We start from the raw sequence: 14,136 nt of genomic DNA on the forward strand, positions 1-14,136 counted from the left end.
TTTGTCAGATAAACTTGGCACTTTGTTTTGTATAATTGAACAGGTGTATCAAATCAATACTGTACTTTCTGCAAACCACAGTGGCCCCATGGGAACAATTACTGGCTCTATAGAAATAAAGGTGACTGAGACACTACCATTATCTGGAGATCATTGAAACAATAGTGCTTAATGACTCCATCCAAGACCTTATGGTTGATTATGTCAATATACCCTTGGGGAGTCTTGATTGAAAGATGATTGACACTTTGCACTGCATTCATTGTCTTTGGAATTGTTATGGACATCTGTACAAGTACTAATGCATTGCTTTGGGCTAGCAGATTTGAGGCACAGCATTTCAAACAAATTAGTTTGTATATCATTGCCAGAGAAAGCCATATATTGTGAATCACATAAACATTTCAGTGAATTCAATCAAGTGTCCTTCAATGCTATTTGGTTTCAACCTGGATGACTTTCATAGTATCTGCCACAAGGTGTTTTGAACTTTAGATCAAAACATTCATATCCCTTTCTTTTCCATAAACTAAGGAGCATTTATTTGTTTCCATTTCCCATGTTTGTATTATTGGTCTTGATGGGAGCTGACTGCCTTTTGATAATAGTAACAAAATATAATTTATTTGTTTGCTTGCTTGCTTTTCAAAAATCCCGCCTTTCCAATATAGGAACTCAAGGCAGCTAACAAATATAAAACAATGCTGATCAAAACAACATGAATACAATAAAATATAAATATAAAAATTAATAATGAATTAAACAATATATGTTACCAAAACTTATAATGTTTAAATTATTAAAAGGTATTAATTGTTTATACCCACCTTCAAAACTCAACCACACCAGCTTTAAAAGCCTACCCTTTTTATTTGATTAATTGAGGGATTTGTGTTGTCGAAGGCTTTCATGGCCGGGATCACAGGGATGTTGTATGTCTTTCGGGCTGTGTGGCCATATTCCAGAAGTATTCTCTCTTGACGTTTCGCCTACATCTATGGCAGGCATCCTCAAAGGTTGTGAGGTAAGGATAAACTAAGTAAGGAAAGGAAAGAATATATATCTGTGTAGAGTCCAGGGTGTGGCAAGAGTCCTTTGTCACTGGGAGCCATGTTTAATGTTTCAGTTAATCACCCCAATTAGCATTGGAAATGTTATGTCTCTTGCCTGGGGGCATCCTTTGTTCAGAGTGTTGGTTCCCATCCACTGTTTTGATTTTGGAGTTTTGTAATACTGGTAGCCAGATTTTGTTCATTTTCATGGTTTCTTCCTTTCTGTTGAAGTTATCCACATGCTTGTGGATTTCAATGGCTTCTCTGTGTAGTCTGACATGATAGTTGTTGGAATGGTCCAGCATTTTTGTGTTCTCAAATAATATCCTGTGTCCAGGCTGGTTCATCAAATGCTCTGCTATGGCTGATTTCTCTGGTTGAATTAGTCTGCAGTGCCTTTCATGTTCTTTGACTCTTGTTTGGGCGCTGCGTTTGGTGGTCCCTATGTAGACTTGTCCACAGCTGCATGGTATCCGGTAGACTCCTGCAGAAGAGAGAGGATCCCTCTTGTCCTTCGCTGATCGTAGCATTTGTTGGATTTTCTTTGTGGGTCTGTAGATAGTTTGTAGGTTGTGCTTCTTCATCAGTTTGCCAATTGAGGGATTGATTGCATTTGTATGCCAATTTTCTCCCAGACTGCGGCTTAGTGTGGAAGACAGGTGGCATACAAATGCAAGGTAATTTCAAAGAAATTTTAAAAATTCACCATAAAATTTTAAAGAATTAAAACCACATGTGCATCCATTGAAACATAGTTGAAACATTTTGATTTAAAAATATTTGTTTATGAAATAAACAATATGTCCACAGCCTAACCAGAGCAATTTTTCCCTTTTCTCTTTCTCTCCTTTTAGCCCTCCAGGACTGAAAGAAAGGTTGGCTTTTTGGCCTCATATCTACATGACAGATTCTGCCAGAAAAACTAAAGTAGTAAAATCCTAAAATGGAAATATCCTTGACTATGTACCAACTAGGTTAGAGCAGCTCACTATCTTATGCACAAACAAGTCAATATCCTCAATAAGATAATATATCCAATTAAAAAAAGGGTTATGCATCTGAGGGAGGCTGTGCAGAATTATCACAGGAGAGCAAAACTCAATTTGAACTTGACAGATTATGAAGTTTCTCTAAACATGTGATAATTCTTACAAAAAACACAGTGCTTATACTATAATTCATTCTTGGAATGCAAGATGAATTGATGATTCATGTATTTTCTCTCTCAACACATGAATCATCAGTCTGTTTTGAGATTTCAGCTTTGTTAAAATCATGAGTTTGGGGAAGTCCAAATCCAGAAGTCCAAATCAAGACACAGAGAGGGGTTTGAAGCAAAAGCAGAGATCTTTATTATTTTTGGTCAAAAGGATGCTAATGGAGACAGGCTCTCAAAGGACTGACATAGCCCAACTGTGAAGACATGAACACATACATTTGACAGAAAGAAAAAGCAGTACAGAACAATTGAAAATTGCTGAGCTTGATTCCCATTGGTTCTGGAAGGTGCCGACCAGGATCCGCAGCCTTATTGGAGGAGGCGCAAGTCTGCTTTTGCCTCTGAGCTAACCAAAGGTGAGGTGGAAAATTCAATAAATGGGTACTGCTCAGAGTTTTCTGGCTGTTGTTGGTTCAGCCTCTCATGGTGTGTGAGAAGGAAAGAATGTGGGTGGGTTTGATGTAATGGATGTTAAGGATGGAAGCTTCCCAACCTGAGGAGGACAATGGTCTGTGCTGGTGAAACAATGGATAGCAATGGTTCCCAGGAAGAGAACAAAAAAAGGACATTGAACAATTTTATAACCTCTGGTTTGGCTCCATTTTTAGGTGACTGAAGACACTACTAGGAAATTATGGTGATTTTTCTCTGTGTGAAGATGAAATGAGGGTGAGATGAGTTCACATTATGAGGAATTTCCAAGGAACTTCATAGAAAGGTTACTTTTTAGGGCAATTAGAAATGACCATGTGGCTGGCTATATTTTCCAAAAGGTTCCCTTTTAGCGTAATTAGAAATGACTACATGGCTGGCTATATTTTCCAATGGAGCCGCATCTTACAATTCATATATTTTATGTAATTCATTTGGGGGGGGGGGGGGTCTGATTTCTCGAAAACAAGTCCCCCCACACAGTATCCAGTTTTTTGTACACATTCATCACAAACCCACTAATAAAGCTATCATTTCAATCTTGAGAAATTCTGTAGTTTCTAGGTAAAGGTAAAGGTTTCCCCTTGACATTTTCTACTTGTGTCCAACTCTGGGGGGTGGTGCTCATCTCCATTTCTGAATCGAAGAGCCGGCACTGTCCATAGATGCCTCCAAAGTCATGTATCCAGCATGGCTGCATGAGCAGCGTTACCTTCCTGCTGGAGCAGTACCTATTGATCTACTCACATTTGCATGTTTTTGAAGTACTAGGTTGGCAGAAGCTGGGGTTAACAGCAGGAGCTCACTCTGCTCCCCTGATTCGAACCACCAACCTTTGGGTCAGCAAGTTCAGCAGCTCAGCGGTTTAACCCGGTGTGCCACTGGGGACTCACTTATTAGTACTTAACTAGTAATTTCAACAAAAAGGTCATTTTAATGTTTAAATAAGAACAAAAAGCCAACCTGATTACAAAGGAGGCTTGAGCCCTTTGAGCTACACATTTCTACCAGCAACTAGATAGACCTTTTATAGTCTTATAATAACCAAAGCACTTGAACAATCATCAGCCAACAATGGAACTGCTCTTTGCAATTGTGCTTTGTGACACAGTATCCTTTCCAGGGAAAGTGTTTTCCTCTGTTAAGAAGAATATGTGTAGTAATCATGATTTCCTCAGCAGTTTATTTCTAGCCTGAAGTCATTTTCACACCTCAGAAGCAAAGACTTAATGAGTAGAGAAATTAAAGAGTGAAATTGGTTGGTATCTTCCTTCTTGGCTGTGCAGATACACAGGTTACACTTCGATCTTCCTCCTTCAGGGGAATAAGGGAGAATTTCAGCATTGACTACAAACAGGCTTTCTGTAATGAAAATGATGCTTATGACTTCTATTATATTTTAGTTATTTCTAATTACAACCATTAAAAATATTATCCAGCCATAAAGGGAAATAAGAGAGCAAGTCCAATTTCCTGCTTCTTAGCAGGGGGTTGGACTAGATGGCCCATGTGGTCTCTTCCAACTCTACTATTCTATGATTCTATGATTCTATATTTTCTGAAAAATCAACCAGAGTTTGTGCCACTGCAGGAGCAGAAAATAATTTTCCTTATGAAAGGGGTGATTTGGGAGTAGCCCAATCACATGAAACCCCGGGTTTGCCAAGCCGCTATGAGCACCACTCGGAGACCAACGAAGTTGAGGACAAACACCTTTATTTTAGGTAGCTACCGACAGACAACAGCGACACGGCAGTGAAGCTGGCAAAAATTGTCTGCCCCGAGCAAATCTGCCCGGGGTCATTTATACCCTACTTGTTTATCACATTTTCTAGTTCCTCATTTCGGACTGGGTTTACTGGAAAAACCACCAGCCCAGTTTGTGGTGGGCAGGCACATCCTGACCTGTAAACAACTCCAGGATGTAGCTCACCACAAACTGTAGAACATTTCAACAGGTCAAGCAAAGGTACATGTATTGCATACATTTCTCAGAATCGGCCAACCACATTCTTGACCACAACTGATTCTTGCTAAACATACAGGACACATGCTATCTTGTCACAAGACAGCAAGTTGCAATTTTTATCTTTATTCCGAGAAGAGAGACTGATCTCTGGTTTCAAGCAGACAGGCATTCTACAATGGAGTCACTCTGGTTCAGTGACCCCTTCACTTACACAAGACTTGTCATGAGAGTCTTAATGCATCAGTAACATGCTTTTTTTTCAAAACATTTTTTGCAAAGAGAACAGGTTTTCTGCACACATGCTAGTGTATTTGTTTAGAAAGCACTGTTCGCTGTAGGTGACAATAACAACAACATTTTATTTATAACCTCCTCAATCTTCTCGAGGAGACTCAGGGCGATTTCCAGAAAAGTAACAAAGTGGCAAACATTCAATGCTAAAAACAAACAAATAACAAATCAATACTGTGGTTAAAACAATCAATATAAAATTATAAAACTAACAAAAAATAACTTAAAATTAAACTTAAACATAACATAACATGATAAATTCTTAAAAGTTAGATTAAAAAGGCATTAAAAGCTGAGATGGTTTATGGCGGTGGGTGTCTAATATTTAGGCAAGGATATATATGGAGATGTACTAGTCCTCCCCCTTTCCATAAGCTACAATGCATAAGCAATTTTTAAAACACTTTTTAAAGGAGAAGAGAGAGGGGGCAATTTTTTACTTCTTTTGGGAGGGCAAAACTTTGTTTTCTATAATAAAAACCATGTGAATTTCCCTGCACATAAAAACATATTCTCTGTGCAAGCAAATACATTCCAAATAGTGATCATGAAATGCGCAGGAACCTATGTGCTCTTGTAAGAATAATAGTTTAGGAATTCTTCTTTGCATGGAAAAAATGAGTTGTCAAACAAACTTGTATCCTCACACCAAAGAGCCCTGAGCTTGGTTAGCTTGAGCAAGGCTAAGGTATCAAACAATGAATCAGGTCATTTGATAGATTACCATAGTACTGGAGCGGGTCTTGTACACTATCTAGTCGAACTTCCTGTTTGGTCCAGGAAGCCAAGAAGTATATCCATTTTTTTCTAGGCAGTCTCTGTAAATACCTCCAGTAAAGATGAGCCTACAGCTAGTTCAGTAATTGCTATTACTTCTGCTTCTACCTCAGTAAACATCCCTACAGTATCTCTCTCTCTCTCTCTCTCTCTCTCTCAGTCATATAGTCATTTCCGACTCTTCGTGACCTCATGGACTAGTCCACGCCAGAGCTCTCTGTCAGTCGTGGCTACCTCCAGTTCCTTCAAGGTCAAGCCAGTCACTTCAAGGATACCGTCCATTCATCTCGCCCTTGGTCGGACTCTCTTCCTTTTTCCTTCCATTTCCCCCAGCATCGTGATCTTTTACAAGCTTTCCTGTCTTCTTATGATGTGGCCAAAATACTTCAACTTTGCCTCTAATTTCTTTCCCTCCAGTGAGCAGCCAGGCATTATTTCTCGCAACCATAGGTTACTATGGGGAATACCATTGCTTTGACTATGTGCACCTTCATTGCCAGTGTGATGTCTCTGCTCTTCACTATTTTGTCAAGGTTGGCCATTGCTCTCCTCCCAAGAAGTAAACGTCTTCTGATTTCCTGGCTACAGTCTGCATCTGTAGTGATCTCCGTGCCTAGAAATATAAAGTTTGTCACTGCCTCCACGTTTTCTCCTTCTATTTGCCAGTTGTCAATAGGTGTAGTTGCCATGATCTTGGTTTTCTTGATGTTTAACTGCAACCCTACAGTACAATGTCTCAAAATTCCACATTGCTAAACAATTGAATTGCCACTGAATTACAGGCCATCAATTTCTCTCTCTTTTCTAATAATTTTTTAAATAATAATTTTATTTAAAAATACACTTCCTCTTTTGATAGAAATATATTTTTGAAGAGCTGCTTTCTCCCTTTTCCTTTTTAAACATCTTGTTAGCAGACATTAGCAGACAAAGATATATGTTCTTGTAATGGCAATATAGCCAAAGAAGCCCCTTGGAGGTGTGCATATGCACACAGTGCTATACAATCTTGCTGCTTATAAAATGCCTTATCATTAGGTCTGAACATGTTGTTATGCATAATGATTAGCAAACAGCCAAGTTTATGCTGCAGTGAGCCTGGGGTCATGCTATTACTTTGTACTGGAGGGATTTGTTTTCTTTGCCTTTTGAAAGGAGGGGAGCCCAAAATGAGAATTAAACTGCAGTTTATTGTCTCATAAAACCTCAGTGGACAAATTACCCAGTTATGCTGTACTGGCTAGAATTGTTAGTTAAAAGTGACAAGCAAAGCTGTAATTTACTCTGCAGCTCTGGCATTTCAGCTCCATTGCTGGCATTAAATCTTATATTGCATGCCTTCTTTTGTATTTCTGACTCATTTTGTGTTGGGAATCATTTAGCCGCAGACCTTAACTACTAATACACTTCAATCAAATCCCAAGTATAAATCAAAATTACCGGATCACTCAAAGTCAAACTGAGTCATTGTTTACACAATCAGGGTTTTTTCTCTCACCCATCTATTACATCTGCATGAAGGTTGTACAATTATGATATACAGCATATATCTGCCTGCTGTCTTGGCAGACTCTTTTGCAAATAAAAAGTAATGCTTAGACAATTATTCAATGGCCACATGAAAAGCAAACAATAATAGCAATATCCATGTAGAGAGGGACAAAGTGGATAGAAGTTGCTCATATTTTATCTTTTCAGCTTTGATGAGGCAAGTGAATGAAGAACACCATCATTCCAGGAAAAAGCTTTGAAGCTCATTTCTTCTAGGCATCCTTCATGAAGCAGGTCAAAAGTATGGGAACCTTTACACCATTTTAAAAGTTCTGCTTCCAGATGTATAAAAATTGGCAGAATAAAAGAGGGGAGAGTTTATGATGGAAAGCCCATTTATGATGGAAAGCCTTCTTCAAATGCCCAGAATTTTGTCAGGGGATGATGGGTAGCAGAGTGGATTCCAAAAATCATCATTCTGGTCTCACCGCCCCCTTTCTTCCGCAGGCTAACTTCTCTTGCGGAGAAACAGCACTGGCCAACAGAATTCCAGCAGCCAGAGGTTCAGTTGTAAATCCAACTGTTGTAAAACTTTATTTACATATTTACAGTTACATTTCCCGGCTTCGGAGCATAGCATTCATTGTCCTTCTCCAGCAAAATGCTCAAGCCAAAATCCACAGATAAGATAAGACACACATTCCTCTGTCCAGAGGAAGTTCCAACCCTCAAAGGCAGGAAATCAATCCTGAAAGGTCATAACAATCACAACAGGCTGTCAGTCAAAACTAGCCTGCTGTTAACTATTTCATTACTGAAAATACACACTCTAGCTCATCAGCAGTAAACACTTGATTTACCTTTCATACAAATACAACCATACTCCAACAAATTTGTCATCCAGCACTGGATGAGTTTTTCATTAGGGCAATTGGTTAGAAAACCACAATAGGAAGCAGCAGGGAAAACAACATCCTCTTTGCTCTGCATGCCCTGGAAGATTGTCCTTGAAAGAGAATATAACTGTTTCTCAATTTACATTTTGATTGAACTTTCCAACACACAGTAGCTACATTTTTCTCTATGTTATTACAAATCAATATGTTCTATCCTGAAATTCCTTCTGCATATTCAGAAAATTAATGGAAAGATGAAAGGAGCTATACATAGTACCTTCATGTACATCATCACCATCATTTTCACCTCTCAGAACTCCACATCTGGGATGGAAACAGTATTTGTGTAAGCTTCTTCACTCAATCCAAGTCTTCATTTTCAAAGCTCCTGAACACATGGAAAACCCTACACAGATCAGTGAATATGTATATATCTTCAAAGCTTCCACCCAACATACAGAAATAGGGGAGGAGGGGCTAGTGGGTGGGAGGGGGTGAAGGTGATGATCCTGGTGATGCTGCCAACATCTGAATGAAATGGGTTTGTCTCTACCCCCTATAAGCTGGATGCAATTCACTTGGGTTAAACAAGATTCTAACAAAAAACATTTACAATTTACTTCTAACAGAGTCTTGGCACAAATGACATTCATTCCAGCTGAAAGCTAAATTTATCTCCAGATAAGCAGGGACTTTGTTTAACTGGAAATAAATTGAGAGGAAGTAATGAAGTCACTCTGGATTTTAGTATGAACTTTAGACAAAGTAGATGCTTAGCTTCTGGGGATTAGGTTAACTACCTTATATTATTATCCTTTAATGTTCCAACTGAGTCCCAAAGTCCTAGTGACATCATGTCCATTAGTTAGTGCTGCAGGTAAATGTTACAAGACCACTGGTAGTTAGGAAAGTATAGTCAGTAGATAAAAAATATGAAAAGAATATTAGATATACTCTTGGCTCTTGGTACCCACAGGAGTTTGGTTTAAGGATCCCTTTTGGATACCAAAGTCTGTGGTTACTCAAGTTCAATAATATACAGAAATGTAGTAAAATTGTGTGTCTTATATAAAATGGCAAAATTGAAGTTTGTTTTTTTTGCATTTTGTTGTTGTTGTTAAGATTTTCAAGCTGTGAATGATTGAATCCATGGATACTTAACCCATGAATATTGAGAGCTGATTGTACTCAGATCTGGCTCAGCATTCATTAATATATGAGTGAGATGATGTTTGTATACATCTGAGATACAATCATTATATTTATCCATTTGAATAAGCTAGCATTGGCCTAAACGTATGTATTATTTTAAGATGAATAGCTTAAATCAATATTTGAACATCCTGCAGTTTTAGGGGCTACATTGATAAAGACATTTCTCTGTACCTTAGAAAAAAGAGCATAATTTTTCATTATCATGTACTATTGCATAATGCCTGCAGCTTTCTTAAATTTATGCAGAGCAGAAGAAAATGGTAGGCACAATAAAAGCTACAAATCAGTGATCTATCTAAATCAAGCCATTATGTTCATTAATCTCAAATTACTCCATTAAAATAAAACAGCAGCTGATTAATGCCCATCTCTATGTAATGATTCCAGCAGATTGAGAACTGATGCCAATATACATTTCATACCAAAGTTACATGCCTTAGGTAAATGTCTTACTATTTACTGTAAAAAAAAAGAAAAAAAAGAATTGGAATTGAGAATACTGTACGTACAGGGAACAGAAAAATATTTTTAATTTTTGTAGAATTCTCCTCCCTTTCCAGCTAGAAAGATCTGGAAATAATTGTTTAAAGGTTATTATTTTGGAACTTTTGTATATCAAGATTTTTATAGATGCAGCACACAATCCAACTATGGTGGTCAAAATGAGGTCTGGAAGTTCATACATCCCTTTGGAGTCAGGAGGAAACTTTTACAATGTCTGAAATTTATCTTTTGGTCAGATAAATATCTAAGGGATAAAGAATTCCCCCACCAATTCATTTCCATGGCCTTCTTCACTCTCTAGATTTGTCCATGTCTCCTAGATAGATATACAGTGTTCCTTCGCTACTTCGCGGTTCACTTTTCGCTCCCTTGCTGTTTAGCGGGTTTTCAATAAATATTAATGTAACCATTTATCACAGTATTTTCGCTGTTTCATGGGATTTTGCAGTGTGTAAAGGGTTTTGGAAGGGGGAGAGGGAAAAATAAGGGAGAAATAAAGGAAGAGGCAGGGAGGGTAGGGAAGGGTTGGAAATAAAAAAGGGTTATTTAGCTTCCATTCTACTTCTCTGCCAGTGTACTGTATATTGTAACTGCTAAAATAAAGTACAGACTGCATTGCAGTAAGTGGTCTGTGGTTTGCTCTCCTCCACACATAGAATAAATATAGTGTCCCTACTTTGCGGATTTTCACTTATTGCGGGTGGTCCTGGAACGTAACCCCCGCGATAAGTGAGGGAACACTGTATACATATTTTCCCTTCTTACATCTATACCTGTGGCATAGGACTGGTGGTAACAATGGCAGGTGAGATGAAAGGGGTCTTTCCATCTTCACCTTTCTTCTGACACAAGACAGGAATTGAGTCTTCTCTGCCAAAGAATGCTAGTGCCTCACTAAACTACAAATCCCAGGATTGCATAGCATTGAGCCCTGCCCATTTAATTAGACATGACATGCCTCAAAGAGGAGCTCCAGGTGCAGTGCCTGAAGCACCTTCCCCTTTTCTTTGACTCAGCGCTAAGATTACTGCATGACACAAATCTAATGTGCATCCCAATTTTGGCAAGGTCATTTAGCCAAAAAAGGTAAGCATTAGATTCCAGTAAATATGGTTTTTTATGTATATGCTGGCTCTGTTCAACCCTCAAAGAATCCTGTTTGGCTCATTACAATTACTATGCTCATTAACTGTGACCATTGGGGAACAAAGGCAGGAGAGAAGATGCTGCCTAAAGCCAAGATGAGTAGTTAAACATATGAATGATGGAGGGAGTTGGAATGCAATACGCTCTTTGTACACTAAATTTGGTTTTGCCCATTAAAGAGAAGGGCCTTGATAGTACAAAGATTTCTTAACATGGCACAAATAGCATAGGGCACAGTCAAACCCATCATCAAACAAATTCGTTACCACCAGAGATGACTGTTTGGCATGCTAACTGAAACTCCTAATATGGATTTCATTGTGACAAATCTAATCACATTTGCAAAAAATGTTTGCATTGGTGGCTCATCATGAACACAGGGGTATCCCTGTTCTTGACCAAAAATATTTTTATTTTTAAAATGGCCTTAAGGCATAGATTAATTGGTTGCACTTAGTTACTTTTTTGATGACTGTGCGTAAAGGTAAAAATGAGCACAATAGTTCAGAAACAATGATGAGGGAGAGAAGATCCCAGATAAGGATCAGATGAGATGGCTAAATGGAATGTGACATAATTACATTTGAGACCTTGGTTTTATTTAATCCTTCATTTTGATTTTAAAGTGTCAATATGTTGCCTTGGGTATATTAGATAAATTACAATGGCAAAACTCGATACAGAAATTAACATCATTAACATGCTAACCAACCTGCCAATATTACTAAGACAAAATAATAATACAATGAACTTGCCAAATGCCCATCATAATAATGACCTACATTGGAGTGTTTGTCCATTTCAGACAAATCTCTAGAATTATGTCTCTCCACTGAAGCATGAAGCATTTTTAGCTGTCAGGCATTTGATATCAGAGTTATGGATGACTGGTCTGATTCTGGAAAGCAAATCCCATGTTATTATCCCCTAGATCCTGAGCTGTTCGGCATGTAACTTCCTAAATGTTTGATAACCTCATGCAGAGTTCTTTCACTAAGGTGAAGAACATATGCATTTTATTTTTATTTTTCAATTGATGTTACTTAGGTATTTGCCAATAATCTTTTAAAATATCTTCTATTAAAGTGATCTAAGCTGTAATCATATTTTAGTTTTTGTATGTGGCCATTTAAAAATCTATCATTTGATGAACGGAGTATGTGTCAAACAGTAAAATGCACAGAGAAATGTATGGCAAGATTGTACGCCCGCCTTTTAGCACAATGGCCATTTGATATGCTTCTTTTAATACACTCAGACAGAAGACTTAAATGATAATGTATGTTTATTATAATTTTGAGGATAGCATATGCTTTTATGTGTGTGGAAATCTTGATATAAACACTATGATGACACACATTTCATACAGTATACTGTATATACTCGAAGATAAGCTGAGTTTTTAAATATCTTTTTGGGGGCTGAAAAAGCTTCCCTCGGCTTCTAATTGGGTCAAGGTCAAGCCAGGCAATGGAGCCTAGAGGCCATAGTATGTTTTCTTTTCCAAAACCTCCCTTTGATGCTTCTCCTCCCAGGCTGGAGTTATCTTATTTTTTAAGAGAGAGAGAAACAAGAAGGGAATGTTTTCAAAAGTGAAAGGAGAGTGAGTGAGAGCCTCTTGCAAGCCAGGAAGAAGAAAAATATTGCATGGATGGAAGGGGAAGAAAAAGAGAGACTCTTGCAAATCTGTAGGATTTATTATTATTATTACTATTATTGCAAGAAGTTTGAGTCAAAAGGGAGGGAAAGGAGAGCAACAGGAGGTGTGTATGTCTTTTTATTCCTAAAGAAACAAAAATGGAGTGGGTTTTTTGGGAGAGGGAGGGAAGTTTTAAAAAGCCTTTTCTGGCTACTTTTAGAGTTTGAAAAAGGGAGAAATAAAAGAGGTGGGAAAGGGCAGGAGAAAAGAAGCCAAAGTAGTTTTTAGGGGGGCTTTGCTTGCATTTCTTCCTTGGTCAAATGCATGCCCCATAACTGTGATGACTCATGGGCCATGTAGTCCCGTTCCAAGTACTATTGTGGCAGACGAGGAGGAAAACTTTGGTTTCCCACCGTTTCAGCCAGAATTGGAGCCCTTGCACCTGCAGGATGTTTGCCCTCCAGAAGTCAGCCAAACAAGCCTTGGGCAGAAATCTCCCCCGTTTTCTCGCCGGGATAATTATAATCGAGATAGAGGCGCTAGGGAGGCGAATCGCCAAAGCGCCAGGATCGCTGCCAGACAATTAACTGATTAAGCCTGTTTCCCTTGGGAAATCTTAAGGAGTCATGCATCTGGACATAGTATGGGTTTCACTTCTTGTTCCCCAGGGAAAGTGTTCCTTGGCGGGAAAGCAAGATCCTATATAGGTGTTTACCCGCAAGGAGATCCTTGCGGAGTCAATTCGTCAGCTTCAGGAGTGAGATCGTGTGTAGACTACGCTACTCCAGTTCCTCGTTTCAAGGACCTTGTTCTCGTTCCAGCCCTGCCTTGTTTCCCGGACCTCGCTACGGATTTTGCCACGGACCCTGTTCTTGTTCCTTGCTTCTTGTTGCCTTGAATCAAGCCTTGTTTGCCAAGAATCTAGTTTGTTCTCCAGCCTTGTTATCAAGCTCCATTGGACTAAAGGACCCTGTCATTTCCCCACACTTTGCTCGGCAAAGTGTGTGTTTCGGTTATTGGATTATAACTTTGGACTCTAATATTTCATATTGGACATTGATTTCCTGGACTATATTTGACCTTTCCTGAAAGGTCTACTTCTGAACTATATTCTTCACTTGTTTTTATTGACTTTATATATTCCTTTAATAAAGATATTAGATAGATTCTGGTCTCTGTGCATGGTTACTGGTGCTCTGCAGCCTGGGTCCTGACAATAACTTGTAAATAATATATAGATTTTTCCTCTAGAAATACATTAATTTTATATATGAATTTTCCCCTCATATGTTTGCAGGTCTTTGCAAATCCTATATACATATAGATATCTAGAGATTTCCCTGTACCTGTATATCTGTACCTATATGTATACATTAATTTTATATATGAATTTCTCCTCACATGTTTGCAAGTCTCTGCAAGTCTTATATAGATATAATTATCTATATATAGAGAAGTGTCTCTCTCTCTCTCTATATATATATATATAGCTAGTAAATATGCAC

This window comes from Anolis carolinensis, chromosome 4, assembly GCF_035594765.1.
Source record: "Anolis carolinensis isolate JA03-04 chromosome 4, rAnoCar3.1.pri, whole genome shotgun sequence".
NCBI lineage: Eukaryota > Metazoa > Chordata > Lepidosauria > Squamata > Dactyloidae > Anolis > Anolis carolinensis.